This window comes from Odocoileus virginianus, chromosome 25 (genome assembly GCF_023699985.2).
Source record: "Odocoileus virginianus isolate 20LAN1187 ecotype Illinois chromosome 25, Ovbor_1.2, whole genome shotgun sequence".
Classification (NCBI taxonomy): Eukaryota; Metazoa; Chordata; class Mammalia; order Artiodactyla; family Cervidae; genus Odocoileus; species Odocoileus virginianus.
The window spans coordinates 21,085,315-21,110,326 of record NC_069698.1 but is presented as its reverse complement, the minus strand read 5'-3'; the positions used below and the strand labels follow the sequence as shown (position 1 = coordinate 21,110,326).

General features: G+C 35.6%; 1 protein-coding gene across 3 annotated transcripts in view; it reads left to right on the top strand.

The window, feature by feature from the left end:
- Positions 1–25,012, top strand: part of CADM2 (cell adhesion molecule 2) — a 1,205,421-nt gene that overhangs the window by 973,986 nt on the left and 206,423 nt on the right. The gene's annotated exons all lie outside the window — the stretch shown is intronic.

Sequence of the window (25,012 nt, the reverse complement as noted above, 5' to 3'; positions counted from 1 at the left end):
TAGGTACAAAATAAAAAGGAAAAAAATGTTTCTCGTGATGAGCACTAAGGATTTACTCTTCTTAACAGCTTTCATATATAACCTACAGCTGTGTTAATAATGTTAATCATGTTGTACATTCTATCTCTATTACTTACTTATAACTGGAAGTTTGTTCCTTTTGGCCATCTTTATCTAATCATCACCCTATACCCCTCAGGCCTCTGGTAAATACAAACCTCATCTCCTTTCCTATGAGTTTTGTTTGTTTGTTTTTTGAGGGATAATTGACCTACAACATTATATTAGTCCTGTGCACAAGAGTTATTTGACATTTTGATATGTTTCAAAGTGATCACCACAGTGAGTCTAGTTACCATGTCACCCATGCAAAGATAGTACATTATTATTGACTGTTTTCCCTATACTTCATTTCATACCCATGACTCATTTATGTTGTAACTGAAAGTTTGTCACTCTCAGTTTTCCACACCTATTTCACTCATTTAACAATGTTTTTAAACAATTTCCCCCACCCAGATTGGAATATAAATTTAGAGAATACACAAAATAACTAGAACAATGGTCTTTATCTTTCTGGCTTACTTCGCTCTGTATAATATACTAACACATATATATGGACTTTAGAAAGATGGTAACGATAACCCTATATGCAAAACAGAAAAAGAGACTCAGATGTATGGAACAGACTTGTGGACTCTGGGAGAAGGAGAGGGTGGGATGTTTCAGGAGAACAGCATTGAAACATGTATATTATCTAGGGTGAAACGGATAACCAGCTCAGGTTGGGTACATGAGACAAGTGCTCGGGCCTGGTGCACTGGGAAGACCCAGAGGGATTGGGTGGAGAGGGAGGTGGGAGGGGGGACTGGGATGGGGAATACATGTAAATCCAGGGCTAATTCATATCAATGTATAACAAAAACTACTGTAATGATGTAAAGTAATTAGCCTCCAACTAATAAAAATTTAAAAAAAAAAAAATAAATAAAATAAAAAAAAAAAAAAAAAAATAACTAGAACAAATTATAAATATATATATTTTTAAAATTTCGTTTAATGAACAACTTTATCTGCTTACCATTTGCCAGATGCAGCTTGTTGTTGAACATTTGCTAAAGCGTGGCCAACTCTTTGTGACACCATGGACTAAAACAAATCAGTCTCATCTCTTCTCCACTGTCTCCTGAAGTTTGCTCAGATTCATGTCCATTGAGTCAGTGATGCCATCCAACCATCTCATTCTCTGCTGCCCCCGCCTCTTTTTGCCTTCAGTCTTTCCCAGCATTAGAGTCCTTTCACATCACAGAGTTATGAGTCAACTTTTCACATCCAGTGGCCAAAGTATTGAAGCTTCAGCTTCAGCAACAATCCTGCTAACTCATATTCAGGGTTGACTTCTTTTAGGATTGATTGGTTTGATCCACTTGCTGTCTAAGGGGCTCTCAAGAGTCTTCTCCAGCATCACAATTTGAAAGCATCAATTCTTTGGCACTCAGATTTCTTGATGGTCCAACTCTCATATCTGTACATGACTATTGGAAAACCACAGCTTTGACTATATGGACCTTTATCAGCAGAGTGATATTGCTGCTTTGAAATATGCTATTTAGGTTTGTTATAACTTTCCTTCTAAGAAGCAAGGGTCTTTTAATTTCATGGCTGCAGTCACTGTTCATAGTCATTTTGTAGCCCAAGAAAATAAAATCTTTCACTGCTTCCACTTTTTCCCTTTCTATTTGCCATGGAGTGATGGGACCAGATGCCATGATCTTAGTTTTTTTAATGTTGAGCTTCAACATTCAAAGGAGATTTTACACTCTCACCCTCATCAAGAGGTTCTTTAGTTCCTCTTCACTTTCTGCATTAGAGGGCCAGGCATGGTCTGCTTTATTTAGTCCTCATGACCAACCTAGAAATGAGGTCTTCTATTAGACTATGTTACAGATGGAAAAACTGAGCCTCAGAGAATTTTAATAACTTTGCTAAATTCACATAGTTGATAGTTTGGCAGAGTTAATATATGAATCCAGGCAGTCTATACTTCTCATAGCCTATTTAGTAAAAATGAATCATATGATCCAGAGAGATGAAAGCAGATTGGGGAATGTAGTCTCTGCCTCCCAGAGACAATTCCACAGAATTGTAGAAGACCCTGCATTTTTAGGAGGGCAGCTAGCCATCTGTGTCACAGTCATGCTACCTAAACATGAGCCAATGCTTATTTATGTATAGGGAAATGCTACTGGACAGTTCATTGATTAGATTCAGTCTCAGCAGTATTATGAAAGATCAGTTAAGATTGCATGCTTTCATAGAACCATATGGTTTTAACAATAATCATGCTGTTCTCTATTTGAACAATGACTGTTGCCTTGGGAAGTATATACACCATTGATTACTGAATTTGCTAACAGTCCATTTTCTGAAGAAGTCTAACCCTAAATGAATTTATTTTAATTAAAATCAGCATTCTTGTCTTGTAAAACATTTTGAATTTCAAAACAACCATTTCCCAAAAAAGTACTACTAGCTTCAAAATTTGGCAACAGTTACACTTTAAGAGTTGACGGAATATATGTCACACTCAGTTAAAAATAAACCCTGTTAAAACAGTTTTCTATATTTTTTATCTGGTCAGCTCACCAGGAGCAAGTAGTTTTGATTATCAATAATCACACATAATCCAATCCAGCTGAGATATTTACTTAGCACCAAGATTTCCAAATTAGGGAAATTATTTGTTGTTTTGTTTGGTTTTGTAGTTATGGAACAATTTTGAGCCTTAATTTAACAGATGTTCCCTGAGGTAAATATATGTCCAAATTTAGTACATACTATATTCAAGAGGGGGCTCAGACGGTAAAGCGTATACATTTATTATGTACAGGACTTCTCAGAGACGTTCTCAGATGTTCTTGCACCAAAAGTATTACCAAGAAAACGATGTTTCTGACAGATGTTTCAGTTCAGGACGCACTACTCATCTCGAACGTACCTGAATGTGTTTTATGTAACAATTAATTATTTATTTAAGTTGCATTATTTTGTTAGCTATTCTTGGCTGTGCGGGGTCTTTATTGCTATGAGAGCTTCTCTCTCGCTGCAGCAGGTGGGGGCTGCGCTCTAGTCGCGGAGCTCAGGCTTTTCATTAAAGTGGCTCCTTTCCTTGCGCAGCACAGGCTCTAGGGCGCTCAGGCATCACTGGTTGCGGCTTCCAGCCTCTAGAACACAGGTTGCGTAGCTAGTGTGGGATCTTCCCAGACCAGGAACTGAACCAACTGGTCTTGTGCATTGGCAGGCAGATAGATTCTTTACCGCTGACTCAGCCGGGAAACCCCTGAAGGCGCTTTAAATTCAGGGATACCATCAAGAGCATTAAGGATGACTGAATCTATAATAAGTAATGAAAACTTCATATACCATACTGTCCATTCGCTCAGTGCTTCCCAAGTGCTTCCATTCTTGGCTCAGATAGAAAATGACATTTATATGGCACATAGGGGTAAACAGATAAGGCTGCTCGTGGCTGGAAGTTATGGGTGACAGGCTCTAGCTTACCCATAGCTTCCAGCCTCGAGCAGCTCTGTCTGGGGCTGAGGAGATTATTACCACTGTGTTGGTCAGTCACATTAGAACAGGCGATATTTCCCCAAAAAACCCAGGCAAACTCTAGAACAGCGAGGCTGTGTGACTGCTCTCTATGCTGGTGATGTGATTGTCATTTTCCTGTCATACGATGCATCAGTCATTGGATACTGCGTCCTGTGCCTTGTGTATACCTTCGAATTATTTCAATTCAAATGTGTGTGTCTTTGAATTATTTCAGCTTACAGAGAGTTGAATAATAATGAGTTCTTACTTATTGCATCTTGAAATGCTGAAAGCTCTTTTTTTCCCCTTGCCACGTAGCACATGAACTGCACACGCCTCAGACGTTCCCATAGTGTCTTGTGTGGCCTGAAGGTTCATCTTAAATACAAGTTTTATTTTAGGGTTCTGAGAAGCTTGGTGAAAGAGAAGAGTCCTTCCAAATATTCTGCACAAATGTGGCTGCTTGCTGCAAACCACTGGAAATGGAGTATGGTTATTCTGTCTTGCTCATCTGAGTATCAGTGGTCTCATCCTGGTTGCTGAGGCTTCCAGCACATTGTAACAAAGGGAGGGACGTTGAAAATCCTTTGAAGAAAGGATCTTACTTCTAATTTAATCCAATGGAAAGTAGTCCTCTCTTCAAGAAAACTGGATACAGTGGCATTTCCAAAGTAACCCTGTAAATACTTCCTCCCCTGTAAACTTTTTAATAATTTCAAGCCCATTGCTTTATAGACTACTTTGAAACATTTGGGTTGTGCTCACAATAAGATAATGGTTTAGATTATTTTATGGAAAAATTTATAATCAAATGAGCTATTTCATGTTTAAATTTAGAGTCTAGAGGACAGTTGTGACATTTTGTAATTGTTTCTTATGATTAATTGAAATAAGCATAGGGAGGCAAAGAGTCTTCCCAGCTGTGACTTCTCTGTTGGTGTGATTTTTCTTAAATTACACGCTGTTTTTCTACTATTTGTCTTTTCATGTAAAATAATTTTACAAATAAGGGGGAAAGTTCACTTACCATGTCTCCAGGTTGTAAAATAATTCATATCTCCTCCTAGCAGCTAGAATAGATTTTTATGAACTAATCTTATACCACTTTATAAACTCCAAAGGTAACAAAAATACTCCTATCATTCTAGTTTATCATTTTTCATGAATTTAATTTCTACTGTAAGTACAGCTTAATATAAATTTCCTGAAATCTATATACTACCATCAAAGGTTTTATCATATAGGCAAATGCAAATTTCAAGTTAGACACCAGAACCCAGATACATGTTAACAGTATTTGCAAAGATGTTCAGATTTTACAAAAATAATACTAAAAATCAAATCTTTACCTCTGACTATGGAACTCCAAAACCAAACATCTGGTTTGTATAAATTCATGTTTACTTATAGTGATGCTACAATTGGTATGAACTGTTTCAAATATGAGCTGATTAGCCAGTTTAAAAAGTAAAAATAAAACCAAAATAATTCTAAAAAATAGTTTTTAAGTTGCTTCTAGTAAAGCACATATTTTCTATAACCAAACCTATTTGTTCATTGCCAGTGTCATTCTATTACTGCAGATTATTTCCACCATTACTTCAAAACTGACCCCTGCATTTCTGGGTATGTGCATTTATTTATTTTTTCATTTTTTTTCATTTATTTTTATTAGTTGGAGGCTAATTATTTTACAATATTGTAGTGGTTTTTGCCATACATTGACATGAATCAGCCATGGATTTACATGTGTTCCCCATCCAAATCCCCCCTCCCACCTCCCTCTCCATCCCATCCCTCTGGGTCTTCCCAGTGCACCAGCCCTGAGCACTTGTCTCATGCATCCAGCCTGGGCTGGTGATATGTTTCACCCTTGATAGTATACTTGTTTCAATGCTATTCTCTCAGAACATCCTACCCTCGCCTTCTCCCACAGAGTCTAAAAGTCTGTTCTGTACATCTGTGTCTCTTTTTCTGTTTTGCATATTGGAGACATACATAATATATATAAGACATACAGATGGCTAACAAACACATGAAAAGATGCTCAACATCACTCATTATCAGAGAAATGCAAATCAAAACCACAACGAGGTACCATTATACGCCAGTCAGGATGGCTGCTATCCAAAAGTCTACAAGCAATAAATGCTGGAGAGGGTGTGGAGAAAAGAGAACCCTCTTACACTGTTGGTGGGAATGCAAACTAGAACAGCCACTCTGGAGAACAGTGTGGAGGTTCCTTAAAAAACTGGAAATAGAACTGCCGTATGACCCAGCAATCCCACTCCTGGGCATACACACAGAGGAAACTAGAACTGAAAGAGACACGTGCACCCCAATGTTCATCGCAACACTGTTTATAATAGCCAGGACATGGAAGCAACCTAGATGCCCATCAGCAGATGAATGGATAAGGAAGCTGTGGTACATATACACCATGGAATATTACTCAGCCGTTAAAAAGAATTCATTTGAATCAGTTCTAATGAGATGGATGAAACTGGAGCCTATTTTTCACTTTTTTAATTTATTCATTGTTTTGGTTACATTGCACAGCTTATGGGATCTTATTTCCCCAGTCTAGGATTGAACTTGGGGCCATAGCAGTAAAAGTGACAAGTCCTAACAACTGGACTGCCAGAGAATTCCCACTTTTATTTATTTCTTTGTCAGGATTAGGGTAATCTTCTTAAAGAATTTTTTTTCAGATTATTTCAACTTCCTGTAAAATCTCCAAAGCCTTTTAAATTGCCTATTTGGTAAGTGCTTCATTCTACTTTTCCAGATTCTTTTTCTTTTTTCATCATTCAGAGTCTGTTTCACACCATTTTTCAAAGAAGAATCTCCATTGTTCTGCTCTCCTAGGCTTTAATGCCATACGCCTTCAGGGGATTATAGTTACTTTTGCTGTCCACTACTCAGACACCTTTCCTCCAATTTGTTCTCCAACCTTCATTCCTTTCCTTATTCCCAGGGTGTAGATTCACTTCTCAGTCATAACTTCTAGGAAGAACTTTGGCACAGGCTTTCTCTGAGTTTCTATGGGAGTGAAAAGTGTGCATTTTTTGTGTCAGTTCCTAATTTTAAGTGTTGATGGCCATTTGCTCATTGAAAATATATTTATTGATTAATGTTTGAAATTGAGTACACAGGGTTGCAGATAAAGCAGTAGTGTTCTCTCCTTTCAACATGTTTACAATCCAGTGACAGAGACAATAAATATTCAGCACAAGGAAATGGCAACCCACTCCAGTATTCTTGCCTGGAAAATCCTATGGACAGAGGAGCCTGATGGGCTATGGTCTATGGAGTCGCAAAGAGTTGGACACAACTGAAACGATGGCACACAAATAGAAACCTCTCACATAAAATGCAATTGTAAATTGTGAGAAGTGTTATCTTGATGAAGATAATGTAGCCTAAGGGAGATTTGGCACAAGTATGATAATTTTAAGAAATTACCTTTAGCTGAGATCAGAATAAGTAATAGCATTACTAGCTATTATTAAACTTGTAGCATCAGAATGGCAGAGGGGATAATGAGAATAAACAGAGATTTTGAAAATAGAATTTACAAATTTTGATGAATATAGGAGATGAAAGGGAAGAGAGAAATTGAAACTTTCTAGAGTGAGGAAGTTATGTGGCCGGGGTGGTATTTAGTGAGATAACAATGAAAGAGAAGTGTGTCAGAGGTAGAGGTGAGGTTGGATAAGTAAGTGGCTTGTTTTAGTTGTTTCTTAAGTTTGAAATTCCTGTAATATATATCTTATGGAAGTTTCAGGTAGGTTCATGGGTCTAGATGTATGAACTCTATCTTGAGTACTCCAGTAACCTTCAGAATAACTGGTATTTCTCTCCACGTGTAATCTTTGTCATCTCCTATAATAAGTTAGATTTCCATTTCATCTATCCAGAGTGCATCAAATGCTAACTGTACTTGTTTGCTTATTAAGTACACTACCTATAAATTTGACTGGCCTCTCTAACCTATTTCCTTGAAGAGAAAAAATGTTGCCTATAACAGCTACAAGTATATAATGGACACTCAGTAAATGTTTGTTTCATGCATGAATGAGTGAATAGATAAATAGACTAAAGATTTCAGTGAGACATGTATATTTGTCTTTTCTTCCTCCAAAAGACTGATAGCTAGTTGCAGACAAAGATCTTGTCTTAATCTGCTTCCAGATCCATTGCCACGTGTCACACACTAATGGACATTAAATAAACCCCCATTGATTCATGGATATTCAAGTGAGATACACTGGTTCAGTTGAACAGTTCCAGAATCTGTGTGCAAAGAAAAGGCCATCTAATTTACTTTTTCATATTTCATATGAAATATGTAAAGAAAAAGTGTTAATATACAGGGATAAGATAAAAATACAGAAAAGTAAAGGTGATGAACTCTAGGGACTGGCAATGTTAAGGCATAAAGACAAAGAGAAGAAGTTTGTAATAATGTCTGTGCAAAAAATTGCATTTTGTGACATTTTGCTTCAGCTAAAATAATCTAATTACCATTATTCTTTGCACATAAGAACTAAACACTTTGTGCTCTACTTATTTGCTTATAGATAATTTGCACAATGGAGTGCAAATTACTACTGTCCTAGTCGCCCCAGCACATGGCATACAGCAGTCAATGAATAATTTTTTTTTTTTTCTGACTGAATGAGTGAATGCATACTGCCAGGAATTATTCATTTTCAATCTAAAAATTTAGTAAAATTCCTGGATACAGGTAAGAATTATTTTAAAATCCCAACTGGCCAAGTGATTTTAATTTTAAGCAATCTTTCTAAAAAATATTCTTTCTCTGCCAGCATTGTCATTAGAACATTAGTGGTAATTAAAACCATAAGTGGAAGTTCTAGATGACTGGGCAGCTGAAAAAGAGCAATTAAGCATCATAGGCAGGAAGGAATTTACATTTTCCACATAATCAATTGTATAGGTATTAAAAGAAGCTTTGGAGGCCAAGAGGAGCAAAACCCAAAAAATATGGACAGAAAGACATAAAAAATAATAATAATGAATAGGATGCTTATTTTAAGCTTTTTCATTTTTTAAAATATACAATCTAAAATTAAAGGCAATTAAGCAAAATTTATGTCAAAGCCTTAATATTAAGCTAAAAACATAAGCTAGATGATTCTCTTACCCTTGTGGTTTGTGAAATTACTAAAATGACTTGATTAAAATGGCTTTGACACGCATGGTTACTTTTCCTTTATCCCTCTTGTAAACATGTAATACACCCAAAGAGAAAGAAAAGAAGAAAAGAATGAGTTACTTAGAGAAATATGAAATACTTCTTCAATGCAACAGAAACTGGAAACTATGCAGTGAGATTGAAATAAATACTTGTACATCTATTTTTTTTAATTATGAGAAAATATACAGCAGTTTAATATTTAGATATTTCAATAGAAAAATTTAAAAAGGACTCATTAGTAAAACAGGTAAATGTTATTGGTAGTTAGAATAAAATAATGCTTGATATTCTAGTTTTATAAAACAACAGAATATAATTTTCTGAGTCATTGCTCAAAGACTAACTTCTCCAGGAACCAACCTCCTCTTTTAGAGTTGGCAAATTTTAAATAAAATAAATAAATGTAAAAGATACCATTCAGTGGTGATGTCATTAAAGATCTTACAACCCAGTGAACCTAATGAAGGAAACAGATGCATACATGGGCAGTTGACTGTAGAATTACCTAGTTTCTGGGATACAATAGGAAATTATGTTTTATTACAGAAAAAAAATGTAAAGTGCTGCAGAAAAGTTACCTGTTTATTTGCCTTAGTCATTATGTAAGTATAAAGCGGGAATTTCCTCCCAGATGCCATTTTCCACTATCACCCTGAAATTAATTCTAAAATAATACATGTGTATATCCTGGCTTTAACTCAGATATCCACCTGCAGTCCTGTTTTTGTGGGGTGTCTTTGTTGGTTGGTTGCTTTGGGCCCCTTCAGTTCAGTTCAGTTGCTCAGTCATGTCTGACTCTTTGTGACCCCATGGACTGCAGCACTTCAGGCTTCCTATCCACCAGGCCTTTGGCCCCTTAAGCATGTGAATATACCTTAGTAACGTCCCAGATTGGCCCACACTATTATACTTTATGAATGTATTGTGTAGAATTTACCAAGTATTTTGAAGTAAAAGGGGAGAAGTTTATATCTTACACCCACGAGAAACATTTTATCAAGATTCCATCCAAAGTCCTCTCCCTTTCATTCTATCATGAGTTTTTTTTCCTGATTTCTAACCTACTCTCCCCTCCCACTGGTGCTTCCCAGGGGGCTCTGGTGGTAAAGAACCTGCCTGCCAATTCAGGAGACATAAGAGATGCGGGTTCCATCACTAGGTCAGGAAGATCCCCTGGAGGAGGACATGGCAACCCACTCCAGTATTCTTGCCTGGAGAATTCCGTGGACAGAGGAGCCTGGTGGGCTACAGTCTATGAGGTCACAAAAAGTCAGACACGACTAAAGCACCTTAGCATACCTCCCCTCCCATTACCACATCCTCTCCTCCACTATCCAGACTTACACAGTTTTATCTCATTAATTTCTTTCCTACTCCATTCAAGTTGCTACCCAATGGATAGAATATAGTGAAATCACCACCTATGGCTTTCTCAAGCTTGCCCTTGGGTCTCTTTCCACAGCCCTAGCTGCTGCTAACTAAGTCTTAAAGATACATGCTCTGCTCTTCAGAGGAGTCTGACAAATAAGATATGCACATGTCATTACATGCTGATTATGTTTCTCTTCTCTTATTAATTTAAAATTTCATATAAATCCAGAGGGTTCTGATTCAGTGATACATGGATCTCCAGCCCTTCCCTTTTCGACAGAATGAGGGATTTATTCAAAGGGATTTGGCAATATTTGCCATCTTTTTCATTCCATAAAGACTTCAAGGAGTTTAAAACAGTTATCATTTTTTTCATTTTTAAGAAGTATTTTAATCTTAAGCAATCATACACTACTTAAATGCTGATTAAGAGAGAGATCAGTGCAACACATTACATTACTTCAAATTTATCCTTTAATTTCCTGCTTCTCTTTTACAATTCTTGGAATTGAAATATATCACATTAATAACAAAAATTAAAAAGAAAAAAATAACAGAAATTCTTTTCTCTTTGCTATAGTCTAATTGTCATTGGTAGTGAAAAAAATAAAAGGCTTGTGTACTTCCACTTAGTTGAACACTATAAAAATGATATCTTTTTAAATGTAAATTTTTAGCCTGCTATTATGTCAATATTTTATATTTATTCCTTTCAGAAATCTGTTACTCCATTTTTTTCCAAATATACAGATGATAAACCAAATATTCTCTAATTATTATATAGGAAAATAGCACACATTTAGTTAACAACTCTGCTATTCAGTCACTCAGTCATGTTTGACTCTTTGCGACCCTATGGACTGTAGCATGCTGGGCTTCCCTGCTCTTCACCATCTCCTGGAGGTTGCTCAAATTCATGTCCATTGAGTTGGTGATGGCATCCAAACATCTCACCCTCTGTCATCCCCTTCTCTTCCCGCCTTCAATCTTTCCTAGCATCAGGGTCTTTTCCAATGAACCACCTCTTTCCATAAGGTGGGCCGAATGTTGGAGCTTCAGCTTTAGTCCTTCCAATGAATAGTCAATTGATTTCCTTTAGGATTAACTTGTTTGATCTTTTTTTATTATTATTATTACTTGGAGGCTAATTACTTTACAATATTGTAGTGGTTTTTGTCATACATTGACATAAATCAGCCATGGATTTACATGTGTTCCCCATCCCAATCCCCCTCTGCCTCCCTCCCCATCCCATCCCTCTGGGTCTTCCCAGTTCACCAGCCCTGAGCACTTGTTTGGTCTCTTTCCTGTCCAGGGGACTCTGAAGAGTCTTCTCCAGCAAACAGTTTGAAAGCATCAATTCTTCGGTGCTCAGCCTTCTTTATGGTCCAACTCTGAAATCCGTACATGACTACTGGAAAAATCATAGCTTTGACTAGATGGACCTTTGTCAGTAAAGTAGTGTCTCTGCTTTTTAATATACTATCTAGGTTTGTCATAGCTTTTTTTCCAAGGAGCCAGTGTCTTAATTTCATGGCTGCAGTCACCATCCCCAGTGATTTTGGAGCCCAAGAAAATAAAGTGTCATTGTTCCCATTTTTTCCCTATCTATTTGTCATGAAATGATGGGACTGGATGCTATAATCTTAGGTTTTGTGGGGTTTTTTGCTTTTTTAAAAAATTTTGAGTTTCAAGCAATCCTTTCCACTCTCCTCTTTCACCTTCATCAAGAGCCTCGTTAGTTCCTCTTCACTTTCTGCCATAAGGGTGGAGTCATCTTCATATCTGAGGTTATTGATATTTCTCCCCACAGTTTTGATTCCAACTTGTTCTTCATCCAGCCCAGTATTTCACATGATGTACTCTGCATAGAAGTTAAATAAGCAGGGTGACAATTTACAGCCTTGACCTACTCTTTTCCCAATTTTGAACCAGTCTGTTGTTCCATTTCCAGTTCTAACTTGCTTCTTGACCTGCATACATGTTTCACAGGAGGTGGGTAAGGTGGTCTGGTATTCCCATCTCTTTAAGAATTTTCCAGTTTTTTGTGATCCACTTTGTACTCTTTCATAAAAGATTTATTGTACTTTGGCCAGTTTCTATAAACTTTAGCATGACTATTTAACCTAAGGTGATGAAATACTCTCCCCACAGTAATAGATTACCTCAAACTGTATACAGCAGTCCCCAGGCCTTCTGGTGTTAGGGACTGGTTTTGTGGAAGACAGTTTTTCTACAGACTGGAGTGGGGGGTGGTGGGGATAGTTTCTGGATGATTGAAGTGCATTGCATTTATTATGCACCTATTTCTATTGTGATTACATTGTGATAATGCAGTAATGTGAGCGATGGGAGTGGCCATAAACACAAGTGTAGCTGCACTCTCTCTCATTCACTGCTCACCGCCTGCTGGGCAGCCTGGTTCCTAACAGGCTATAGACCAGTAATGGCCTGTGGCCCCAGAGGTTGGAGATCCCTGCTGTATATTACCCATTGTTTCCTCAGGAACATCATAAACTATTTAAGATTTTCTTTTCTGTTATGGTCTATATCATTCACTCACTATTGGAAATGTAATCAAGCATTCCAGGCATCAACAGATGCTTAGTCATGAATTGTTTGGAAACGGTTAAATGCAAAACTTTAGATGTTGACTTAGGTTTTCCTCCTTCTGTGATGAGATGGGCAAAGCAGTGCCCTGAAGACTTTTTCTGAAGGATGTTGAGGTCAGAGGGCAAAATATACAAGCCAAGCCTGAGAGTCAAGATTCAAGCCAAACTATGGTAGGAAAGCTCAGGGAATCTAAGATTAACATTTTAATGTTTGGTAGAAACCGGCACAATATTGTAGAGCAATTATCCTTCAATTAAAAATAAATAAATTTAAAAAATAAGAAGGGGAGGTGTAAAGAACACTTACAGCTGAGTGCTCAGTACCAACTATAAATTCTTTATTTTCCTTATATACATACCAGGTTCTCTTGCATAGTGAGTGCCTAGTTTATTTAAAGGGAGTAAGAGAACAAATGGGGCTCCCCAGGGGCCCTAGTGGTAAAGAACCCACCTGCCAATGCAAGAGATGTAAGAGATGCGGATATGATCCCTGGATCAAGAAGATCCCCAGAGGAGAGCAAGGCAATCCACTCCAGTATGCTTGCTTAGAGAACCCCGTGGAAGGGGGAGCCTGGTGGGCTACAATCCATAGGTTCGTAGAGTGGGCATGACTGAAGAGACCTAGCTTGCACAATGCACACAAGAGAACAAGTCAGTGCTAACAAGATGCAGTCAGTTCTTTTAACAATATTTCCATGACTTTGGAGCTCTAGAGCATTTTGACACTATTTTAGAGGCTCCTGGCATCAATGTTTTCTTGATCATTAAAATATTTTCAATTTAATTAAATGTAAGTTTTACTACTGGTTGGCATCACCAACTTGATGGACCTGAGTTTGAGTAAGCTCTGTGAGTTGGTGATGGACAGGGAAGCCTGGTGTGCTGCAGTCCATGGGGTTGCAAAGAGTCAGACACAACCGAGCGACTAAACTGAACTGATCATCAGAGATACAGATTAAAGGAGAATAAAAACCCTTGTTTACTTACACTTGCATTGTCAGCCAAAACAAAACAAAAATGTCTAATTCATTTCCCTTATTTTGGAAATCGTATTAAACTGATAATTAGAAAAGTATTGCCATATTTGTAAAATTCACTCTTTTCATTATATAAATGAATTTTTCACTCATTTATCTTTCCATTTTCATTTAACCTAGTCATGAATTAAATTTTGAAAACATATCCTGTTTCTCAGTGTTATTTGTGTTAATATTTAAGTGAATATTTTATCTAATATATCTTGAATTAGATTGCTGTATTATGGATCTATAGACATCTGTGTATTTATTATGAAGTATAGAAACTTTGTTGAATCCTATATAATTTTAAGAGTTTCAGCATATACTAAGACATTATTTACATACTTAATAGCAAGTTCATTCATTCATTCAAAAATATTTCTTGATTATTTGTTGTATTACCATGCTCTCTTCTGGACACAGGAGGTGTAGAAGTGGAAAGAATAATAAGGTTATTTATTGACCTTATCACTAAATTTCAGTCCTGATCAGTCTACTTAGTTTTGTCTTAGTAATGAAGAAAAACCTGATTACCAATAGATTTGATGTAAACATATTTCAGTTGAAAAATTACAGTTTGGAGTCTCACAATATCTATGACTTTAGATATGAAGGGTGTGTCTTTCTAAGAGTGAATCTTCTAAATTGTGAAATGCTTAACTGCATATGCTTGAGTGCCAATTAATAGAGCTTGTGTCATGATATTGCAGTTGGTGAAATATGCTGTAAGATAGATTGTTCATTAACCCCTCAAGAATTATGATTTTTGTTTACTCAATTATATTACATTTACCACAATTTTCTTGTTGTAAAATGCCATCGGAGTGTCCATTATCACTTAGACATAAGCAATTTAATGAAAATATTAATGGGCTTAAATTAGTAAAAGTCAATGGCTTTCCAAAGTAAACTAACACTGCAGAATTACTTTCTAAAATGTACAGAGCGGTTGTTCTTTTTTTTTTTTTTTGAGTCTCCTACAAAAAAAAAAAAAAAATACAAACAGTGAAACTATATTCAACTCATATATTTCACTCACATATTTTGTTTGTATACTGCCCTGAGGAAGCCCAGATGGCTGAAATGTAGGCAGGTTTCTGCACCTGCAGTGATAATAAACTACTCTGTTATTACCCAGTGTACGTGAGCTGAATAAAGTTACACCTTACTTGCTGCTGTATGCAACTGGGGAGTCAACAGCTTATATTGTATTTTTATAGGATTGGCAAACGTGTCTTGCTGGATTCTGCTGAGTTCACTTTACCAATAGAATGCCAAAGGCCACTAAAGCATCTTCATGCTGACACATCAATCATGTGCTGAAGCATGACATGGTGTGTATTATCACCACTATAATTTATAGAAAAGAACAACTAAATGGGCTATTTGATAGGCCAATAAACAAATGGCTGCTCCAAAGGAATATCTTGACTGTTATAGTTTTTATCTAATACCAATGAACAAGAAGAATGTATTTGAAGGTCTCAGCTGAAAAGCTTTCCATTTGTAACGTTTTTAGTATAAAAATAGAACCTGCATAGTGTATTGTATTTGAGAGGTACAGAGATGATGAAAAGGAAGAAGCATCACCCACAATCCCCTCACTATGATACAACCTCTGTTCACATTTTAGTGGTTTTTTTTTCTTATTATTTTTCTACATGTAAACATCACTGGTGATTTATATAGGTTATATTGTACTATTTTATGCAACAAAAACATTTCCCCATGCATTAAACATTTCTGCAAATCCTTCTTATGAGGAACCCTCCTTCACCCCCTAAACAATTCAACTTGTTGACTCTTAATTTTCTTTCTTCCAATCCAAGTTCAATCATAACTTTCTCAGGAGTGATTTTCCTGACTGCCCTTGCTAGAGCAGTTCCTTATTTTGAATGCCCTCAGAGGAACTGAAACATTTTCTTTGTAGTTCTTGTGTCAGTTTTCATGTTATACTAATTTGTGTGAGTTTTTGAAAAATAAAATTGGATGGAATTTGGCTGGAATTGTGTTAAATTTTAATTAGGAAAGTATTGTCTTATATATGATATTCATTCTTTCTATTTCAAAAGTGAATTTTCCATTCAGCTTTTTTCCTGTTTCCACTTAAGCCATCCATAAATTAAGTTTTGAAGACATATCCTATTCCTAAAATACTGTCTGTATATTTGAGTGAAACTTTTATTCATTATATCTTGATCTTGTCTGGTTTATTATCTTGTGAATCTATTGGTAGAAACTTGGTTGAATTCTATGTATATTTTAAGAGTTTATATAAACTCTTAGATATTAGTTACATATTTATTGGCAAATTCATTCACTCATTCAAAAATATTTCTTGATTACTGATTGTATACCTTGCATTCTTCTGGATACAGGAGATACACAAAAATGTTGTCTCCCTTGAATATTACAGATAACTGAAGATGTCTGGCAATAAGACAAGTAATAATTATATGTGCTATAATGGTGAAAGTTTTATGGAGAAAATAAAGCAGGAAAGGGGAATATATACTTTTGGGGGAATAAAATGGTCAGGGATGTCCTAAAGGAAGGGAATGAAGTTGTTTTGTGGCTATGAGGGGAGAAAGCATCATAGTACAGAAGAACGGAGTGCAGAGCTCTGAGATGGGAAACATACATACTGTCTTCTGGAAACAGCAGCAAAGTCAGTGTGACTGGGGCAGAATGAGCAAGAGGGTGTGGTGGAAGGTCACAGAAGCAATGGCAGGAAGGAGGCAGGTTGTAGAGGGTCCCCCCTGGGCCTCTGTAAGAATTTAGGGTTTTACTTTGAGTCGGACAGGATGCCTTTGGAGGTGTCTGAGCATAAGAATGACATAAGCTTGCTTTGGCAGGATCATTCTGGCTGCTGTTTTGAGAATAGACCATAGAGAATGTATTAGTCAGGGTCTTCCAGAGAAACAGAACCAACAGGGCGTATTTATTTATTTGTTTGTTTGTTTATGTATGTAACATCCTTGAAACTCAGCAAGACTCTGTGAGTGAAGTCTCTCAGTCGTGTCCGACTCTGCGACCCCATGAACTGTAGCCTACCAGGATCCTCCGCCCAAGGGATTTTCCAGGCAAGAATTCTGGAGTGGGTTGCCATTTCCTTCTCCAGGGGATCTTCCCGACCCAGGGATCAAGCCCAGGTCTCCCACATTGTAGGCAGATGCTTTACCGTCTGAGCCACCAGAGAAGCCAAGGACTCTGTGGGACCCTCCCAAACACAAACGCCTTTTCATGTCCCATCTTTCTTTTTGTAGGAAAAAGGGTTCAACCTCCCATACTTTCCCTGAGTTCCAGAGAGTCAAACAAGTACTAGAGGAGTGAGGGAATGCAGAAAAAGAACAGTGCAATGATGGGGCCGGGTACTGTGTCCTCCTTGGGGTATGCACATAGCAATCTGATACATTATTTCTGAGTTCTTCTATGGAAACTAAGTTCCCCACCCAGGTGGAAGATGGTAACTTCAGGCTGAACACAGGTGTGGACTTCAGACTGGTTGGATTGATGTTTGAGACTCCTGGAACATCACCCCATTGCCTCACCACCAAGTATTCAGAAAAAAATCATGCATCTTGTAGCCGTACTCCAAATTTTACCTATAAAAACCTTTTCCTCATTGGGAAATTCAGGTCTTTTGAGCATACGCCACCTCATTCTCCTTGCATGGCTCTTGAAATAAGTCTCTCTCCATTCCAAACTCTGGTGTTTCAGTTTATTTGGCTTCACTGTGCTTGAGGTGCATGAACTTGGGTTTGAAAACATTTAGGCTTATGAAAATTGAGATCTATTTTAATCATAATAATTTTTTGCATATTATTTTTATCTATTCTGTTAATTGTCCCATATGAGCTATACCAGACTTTAATCTTATAGAAAGTAAATAGGAGCCACTGGATAGCAAACTATTCTTTATAGATTATTTTGATTATAAGATGAAATGCAGTATACATTATTGATTATTGATTCTAAGATGAAATGCAATATACATTTGTTAATCTTGGTTTGGTTTTTCAGTGACTGAGAACCAGTGTTCTCCTTTTTATGTTTTGTTTTTCATATGTATTTTTAATTGAAATGAAGTTTTTATTTAATTATTGTAAAAACTAGTCTCAGTTTATTGAAGGAATATATTCTATGTCAAAAGAAAGAACAGCATTTTAGAGAAGCCAGAAATCAACAATGAATTGTTTTTGATGATGAATATAATTTCTCAGCTACTTTGTATTTTAAGTTATTTTAAAAGGACCCAAAATATAGTGAATCATATAACAAATATCAGTGTTTGCCCTATCCAGCATCCAATAAAAATTGCTTTATTTTGAAATTTTTTCACATTTTATATAGAAAAATAAAATACCCCCAAATGAAGTCCCCTGTTTCCTCATTCCTCATTATGTCATTTTTCATTCTCTCCACAAAATAGTCAAAATTCTTTACATGTTTATCATTTCCTTGTGAGTTTTATGTTTTTGCTACATATGTATGTATCAATAAGCTCTATTACTTTACATCTTTCAAATATCACAAATAAAAGCACATTATATGTATTTTCCTGAAATTTTACTTTCTCATTTTGTTGTGTTTTTGAGATTTATCCACACTAATTTAGGTTTTACATTCATTAATTTTCACTGTCTTTATTCCTATAGAGAAAAATACCATATGTGCCTATAACTTGTCCATAAAAAACTTTGCACTAAAACAGTATTATAAGGAAGGTTCTTATACATGTGAGAAGAATCTCTGTAGCATATTTACTTGTATTTGGGAAATTGTTATTTAAAAAGTGGGACTGTCTTCAGCTTTTCTAGATACTCACTCATTATTTTCTAAAGCATTTATATCACTTTACAGTCTTTCTAGCAAAGTATAAAAAAACAATGATTCTGTACTTTTGGCATTGTTTGTTTATATTGTTAATTCAATATTGCCAATCACAAAAGTGTATAACTGTTCATTTACATTTTGTAGTCAGATTTAACAATAGTCTCTGTTTTGTGCTTTTGTGTTTTAAGAAAACTGTTACTATCTTGAAGTTACAAAGATATTTTCTACGTTTTCTTCTAGAAGAAGTATCTCCCTGAAGGCAGTTTATTACATATTTGCTCATATCTAATTATGTATAGACACTGTCTGCATTAAGTGCTATTTTAGGTACTTAGGCATCGTTTGTGAACATAAGAAAGATTTTGTCTTTTTAGAGCTTGAATTCTGCCGAATATAGACAGAAAATAAAGGAGATAAACAACTGTCTGATGGTAATAATACTAAGGGGGAAAAAGACAGGGGAGAGAATGCAAAATGGGAAGGAAGGAATTGAAATCTTGGAAATGGTGACAAGAGAAGGCTTAGCTGAAGAGGTGGAATTTGAGAAATGATCTGGAGGGCATGAAGGAGTTGCTGTTTCCCAGTAGAGATCTAATGAGAGAGAAGGTAAAATGGTTGCTGAATGAACAAAGATAAAGAAGCAAGAGAGAATAAAGCAGAATAAACAATGGGAGCCTTGAAGATCAAAAGGACTCCTGAAATTCCTCTAAGTGAAAGTTCTTGAAGTGTTTTGAACAAAAGAGTAACATCTTCTTGATTTATGTTTTAATGGAATCACTGGAGTTGCTGCATTGAGAACAGATGGAAGAGGGAAGGGTAGAATCAGACACATGTTTAATAATCCAGCAGAGATGTCAGGTGGCTTGGTCCACGGTGAGAAGAGTTAAGGTGAGCAGTGGTGAATCTGGGACATATTTTGAGTATAAAGCTGTTAGCATTTGCTGACCGATTTGAAGCTTTGTAAGTGAAAAATAGGGGCAAAGGAACAGCTCAAAACTTTTTTTTTTTTTTTTCTGGCCAAAGCAAACTGTTAACTGGAGTTGTTAACTGAGATGTGGATGACTGAAAGAGCTGGTTTGAGGAGGAAATGATTTCAGGAATTCTGCTTTGGACCTATTAATTCTAAGCAGATTTTGAGACATTCAGTAGAGGTGTCAAGTTAGTTGAATAAATAGGTTGTAGGTTCAGGAAAATAAGTTCAGTTGGGAGATATAAATATGAAAACTGTCAGTGTATTAATGGTGTTGAAGTCACGAGACAAGATTAAATCATTTTATATGCAGATTATAGGCATGAATAAAGTAGACTGAATTCTACTCAAGAATCAAGTGTGGAGATACTGAAGTAAACAAGACATGAATAAGTTGTGGGTAAATAACAAGGGAGTGATATTGGTTGTAGATGTATCCCCAAAGACCCAAAACAGCACTTGATAATAGAGATTCGCTGAGTGAATAAATTAAGAAACTGTTTCTTAAGCTAGGAAGAGGAGAAATGAAGAAAATATATAACGATGAAAGCATGGTAGGATCAAAGGATTTAAGGCTCTGGCTAAATTAAAGGAGTCCCAGAAGGATGCCTTCTCTGAGATGAGGAGCTTCCTTGGTGGCTCAGAGGGTAAAGCATCTGCCTCAAATGTGGGAGAACCAGGTTCGATACCTGGGTTGGGAAGATCACCTGGAGAAGGAAATGGCAACCCACTCCAGTACTCTTGCCTGGAAAATCCCATGGACAGAGGAGCCTGGTGGGTTACAATCCATGCGGTCACAAAGAGTTGGACACGACTGAGCAACTTCACATATCACTTATTATCAGAGGGATGCACTGGAGAAGTCATCAGAAAGAAGGATGTGTGAAACATATGGAAGGGCTACACGTATTGCACAGTATGGTGAATTGAAGAGCCCATCCACAAAGAGGGACTGAGGAGAATGGAGGGTGAGTTTTTCAGAAGGCAGGAGATCAGGGAACAATGAGCGTGATAGGAATGATCATCTATGTGATGATCACAATCACCAGTTCCCTTCTATCTCAAGATTTATAAGTTTTACCATGAATGTTAATAATTTCATAAGCTACTCTTATGCTTTTGAGGAGTTTTCCTCCCTTATATTTATGCTATGGCTAAACACAGTGTTGATTTTTTCTATACTTATAAAGACTTTGCATTATTGAAATAAACCCAGATAAGTAAGGATATATTATCATTTATAAATACCAATAGATTCAGTTTGTTAATTTTACTCTATCTCTTTTTAGTATTCTTTTCACTTATGTTCATGAGAGATTAGCTTGTAACCTGTTTTTTAAAAGTATTGATTCAATTTTGATATAGAATAGATATACTATTAGACATATGTTGAAGGTTCTCAGTGTAGCCTCTACTTGTTCAACTGCTATCACTTATATGTGTATATACCTCTGTCTTTCTGAGCTATTTGCCACTGAATTCCTCAAAAATAGCTACAAATACAATAATTCCAGTTTTAAATTTCAGTGACTGTATTCTAGTAGTTTTTAAGTTACTATTCTAGTAGTTTTTAAATTTTTGTTTTTTCACATTGACCTGTATATTATTTTTTCATTTCTGCCTGTTTTTGTTTTGTGATTTCTTACTTTTTCTTAATGGAAATTATAGCTTCACTTACTATTAGCACCATAATATACATACTCATTTTATATTCTTTATTCAATTAAAACACTGTATATATGCAATTTTGTTTTGAATATTCTTTGGAAGTGGGGAATTTTTTCCTCAATACCCCCCACCCCGCAACTTTCCCATCTGTGTTCACCCTCTCCAGGCTGGAGGTGATATCTTATCTCTTATCACTGATCTCCCTGGGCCCTCTACTTAGATTCACTTTTTTTTTTTTAATTTAGGCATTTCAGGGTGTGGTGATCTAGTTAGAAAGCCAGCTTGCTCAGTTCTTGATTAAAAGGCTTTGTCTGTGTGTTCACAGTCTGAGACCCGCAGGTTATTTGAAGCCACAGCCCAGATGGTGATGAGTTTTATTTTTAGCTTACTTTAGAGTTGGGGAACCTCACTCCAGGCCTTGGCTTCAAGAATTTTCTATTCCTAGTCCTGTTTGTTTGAGAGCACTTAAATCCCTTTTACTCCATAGGAGCAAGCTTCAAACCTGAAGCTGAGCCACCCTGCAGCTTCGCTAGCATTCTCCACTTTGTTATATGGTCCTTCTCTGCTTATTTTATTTGTAGAGCCAGCTTTTTTTTTTTTTTTAAACTATCATTATGTGCTTGCAATAAATATGTGTGTCAAAATATGAATCCCTGCACCATCTTACCTGGAAACCTCGATGTATTTGAATCAGTTTTTCCTAATGGGTTATATGTTTGCTGGTAAAATATAAAAATGCGATACTAACAAATAACTTCTTAATGAGCTATATTGATGAAAAACAATTTTGAGAATATTGCAGTGGGATATTGAAAAGAAGGTTGATTTCTGTTGAAAGAAAGATTTGTTATAATGATAAGAGGAATATAATATTTTTTAGTTGTTATAGAATATCTTTCTTCATGATTTTTATTAGGCTGTAGGTGGACATAGATGAATCAGGCACATACAAAATATCACTCTTAAGGAACTTAAAGTAAATAAGAGACTATATTAATATAGAAGTATAATATAAAAACTGATAAATCACAAATTAAAACTACATTTGAAAAATAAGAGAAATAGAGCATCTTTATGAGAATGGGAAATATAACTTCTGCGCAGAGTTGTTTGATAGAGACAGTTTTTCAAGATAAATAAGATTTGGAATTGTCAGTTTTGTAGGGAGATACCCCAGACAGAAGGAGCTGTGAGAACAGGGGACCAGAAGAGGACAAGTTTGTAGGTGTTCTGGTAACTACTTACATTTAGCTGAGAAGGCATGGATGAGCAGAATAGGTATGATGAGCAAAAAACCAGAATGTGTTTATGTTTGTAGAAATACTCTTTCTCTGGGCCTACCTACCCTGTACATTGAGACCGTCTTCCTTTTGCTGAAGCTAATTCTCTGATCTTTGTCCTCTGCTTATAGCTGCCAGTCTAGGCATGGCTTCTCCCCATGTTCAAAGTTTCCAAAATAGTTTTCTCAACTCATTAGATGCCTATTTAATTACTTGCTCTCCCCGGCTCTGATTTAAGAATTTTTCACTGCATTATTATTCACTTGTTTTTCATGTTCCTTTGCAATTATCACTTACGTATTTTATATCTGTACGTTTAATCTCCTCCAAATAAATTGCAAGCTCTTAAAAATCAGTACAGGCACTTACTACTTCTTTGGAACTTCCTCTATACATATTCAGTGTTTTGAACAAATGTTTTAATTAATTTTGTATTTGGAAGAAACATATACTAGAAAAAAGAATCCACATCTGAGGTTTTTGTTTTTGGTTGTTCTTCTCATTTGTCTTTATTTCTCCAAGCTTTCTCTCACTAGGACTTTTTTACTCTTTCTCTGTCTGAATATTTAAATACTTATATAAACATATATACACACACATGCATGAGCACAAATATAACATGTTCAAATAGTTACATCAAGAAGGGATAATATCTAAGAGGGATAATGTATAACTTTTTATATAATAAAACTATCAGTTCCTTTATTTCTCTTTTAGGTAAAGACAGCATCTTAGGAAGCTAGAAAAATAAGGTGTCCTTAAAACCACCAGTACAATACTTTTGTATATGTATAAAAGGTAACAACTATGTGTCTAAGACAGTGTTTGTGTCTTTATGCCATCAATCATCTCCTCCTTTTATTAGTCTCAGATAGAAGACAAACAACAAGACTGACAGTTCTGTGTCCTTTGCTGTTCTGTGTCACCATCACAGACAGAGGGTATGATGTCAACATTTAAGTCTGTCATATTTGGTGTATTCTTCTATTTGCCTTAAAGACTGTTTTCCTCATAATCATCATAAATTATGAAAATCTTTTATTATATATTATTTTGTTAGGGAAATATTTTCCTACAGTATGTTGTTTTCAACCACAGAGGAGAGCATTTATGTTGCTGCCAAAGCCTCCAGGATATAGAGGTGTTTTGTCTTAAATAAATATTTCTTAAATAAATGAAAGCCTAAATAAGACATGGATTTTACTTGTCAAAATTCTATCTTACAATAAAGTTGTAAAAAAGTTCTACATTTGTGTAGCATATAAATCAAAAATTGTAATACTTTTGTCATAAACCCACAAAATGTTTAATGGTACAACAAGAAATACTTTTTTTAAAATTTAAATTATGTTTAATTTATGGGAGATGGGATTTTTTTTTTTAATAACATACGTTTGTTCAAAAAATGGATATCTGAGCTATAATAGTGATAAAATGGTGAAGTAGAAAGTATAAGAAGACTTTAATATGATTAATAAGGTTATAGTAACTTCCTCCTTTTTTTTCTTTCTATTTTCTGGAGCATCATCTCCTTCTGTCCTGCTTCCACGTATTGCAATGAAATTTTATGGTGTGTTTATTGTCAAAAAGCAGCCTAAATAAATGAAGTAGCCCTATAACTAGTTAATAAGTAATTTCAATAATCATATAATAAAGTACCAAAATAGAAATTGCTATGTATTCTGTATTATCTAAAGTTTAATATTTTTAAAATAGATGTTAGTTGATGAAATGAAAAAATTCAGAAAAGTACAAAGAAGAAGCAAAAAGTCATCCAAATTTCCAACATTCCATTAGGTACTTTTAAATTTTATTTTATCATGAAATTGATACCATACTGAACATTTAATTTTGCATCCTTTTGTTTTCAATTAGGCTTGTATAATTTATCTTTGTTAAAGGTCGTCATGTATATAATTTGAAAGCCTTCTCATACACCATCAAAGTTTGTTACCTAATATAGGATATTAAGTTTATTTGTACTTTTTCATTATTATCAATAATGTTAATGTGACTAGTTTTTGTGCATAAAGCTTGGTTAAAATTGAAATGACTTTCACTTGGATGGAGAGACTAGGTCAATATTCCCCTATAATAGACAACTTGTTCTCTTGATTTTCTTCCTTTCTACAACAAAATATTTTCAAATGGTTTTCTTAAGAAAAGGAAATAGATGGTATTTTACTAAGACCTTGCATATCTATTGCAATTTTTTCTATTGCAATATCATGTGGGAGACAAATTGTTTGGGTTATATAGCTTTTGTTTTATAACTTTTCATTCTCAAAGTTGTGATGAAATTGCTCTTTTGTTTCAGGGATTTAATTACTTGTAGAATAAAAACACAGATTAATTTTAGCCACAGAAATTATTCTGCAAGTATAGATACAGTTGTCAGTGCATTATTTTTCTTAGTAATTTCTCTCTACTTGTACAGT